Here is a 1,533-nt window from a genome sequence, read left to right on the forward strand (position 1 = left end):
CACGCACACACACACACACACACGCACACACACACCTCTTCCTTCTAACCCTCCTCTTCCTCCTCCAGGTTCTGATAGAGAGGGACTGGGTTTCGTTTGGACACAAGTTCTCCCACAGGTCAGCAGCGCGCTCGTCTGACCCGGTTCTGTTTGTTTGGATCCGTCAGTCATCGGGTGGTTCTGCCTCTGCAGGTACGCTCACCTGGACGGGGATCCCAAAGAGGTGTCCCCCGTCATGGATCAGTTCCTGGAGTGTGTGTGGCAGCTGTCGGAGCAGTTCCCGTGTGCCTTCGAGTTCAACGAGCGCTTCCTCGTCGCCGTGCACGCTCACGTGTACTCCTGTCAGTACGGGAGCTTCCTGGGAAACTGCGAGAAGGAGCGGCGGGACATGAGGTGTGGACAAACACAGAGACGGGCTGGAGCTGGGTCACATGACCCCGGGGGCTCAGGATGGGTCAGACCGGTCCTGTTAGTCCAGCCCTCTGGTTATCTGTCCCTACCAGGTACACCTGACCCAGGTCACCTGACCCAGGTCACCTGGTCCAGGTACACCTGGGCATCCAGGTGTTTTAAACACAAACAGCTTTTATCCCTGAAGCAGAGGCGGGAACTGAGACAGACGAGAAGAAGAAGAATTTGGCCTAATTGGGTTTAAAACAGGGGAGGGGTGGAGGATGCTGCGTTCAGGGACCAAACCGAGGAAATGGTTCCCTCATATTCTGGTTTTATTTCCTTCCTGACAGCATCTCAGTTCCATCAAGTTTACTGCAGATAAATTAGAGTAAATCTGACCTGGCTGGCTCAGTTGGGACGACCTCTGACCTCCTGCAGCTGAAGGATTCAGCCCGTTTCGGTTCCGTTGTTCCTCAGACTCAGGCTGTTTGTGTTGTCGGCCGCAGGCTTCGTCAGCGCACTCACTCCGTGTGGCCTCAGCTGTGGAAGGACCGGGCCGAGTACACCAACCCGCTGTTCCAGGCCGAGCTGAGCCAGACGCAGGGCGTCCTGAGGCCCAACACCACCCCCTACTGCTTCAAGTGAGGAACTGCAGCCAAAACACCGAACTTCAGAGAGAGCCGAGCTGCTGACGCTCAGATTCAGATTCCTCCTTCTTACTTTCATTAAAGTCTGAGCCGATCTGTTTGTTCTGGTCTGAAGCGCTCTGAGAGGATTTATAAAGAAATCAGTTCTTTATAAATAATCTGAGTTAAACAGAAACGTGAGGATTTGTTTGTGTCTCAGACAGAACCTGCTTCCAGCGTCATGTTTAAAATAATGTTTGTCTGGGAGCTAAAACCGGCCGAGAGGAAGAGGAGGGTGCAAATGCAGAATGTTTGATCAATTCTCTGTTCTGTTTATTTTCTGCAGGATGTGGAAGGGCCTCTATAACCACCTGGAGAAGGAGACGCCTCCCCGTCAGTCACCTGCCGACTTCCTGTCCGCCGTCAGGAAGGAGTCCCAGCAGCTGGAGGAGGAGCTGACCAATCACCAGGAGGTACCGACCGGAGGACCCGCCCACCACCACCCCCACCTCCC

The 1,533-nt window shown here is 54.5% G+C and overlaps 1 pseudogene; it reads left to right on the forward strand.

Moving 5' to 3' along the window:
- LOC108228263 overlaps positions 1–1,533 on the forward strand; it is an 8,443-nt pseudogene that overhangs the window by 1,728 nt on the left and 5,182 nt on the right.

This window comes from Kryptolebias marmoratus, linkage group LG3, assembly GCF_001649575.2.
Source record: "Kryptolebias marmoratus isolate JLee-2015 linkage group LG3, ASM164957v2, whole genome shotgun sequence".
In the NCBI taxonomy this organism is placed as follows: domain Eukaryota; kingdom Metazoa; phylum Chordata; class Actinopteri; order Cyprinodontiformes; family Rivulidae; genus Kryptolebias; species Kryptolebias marmoratus.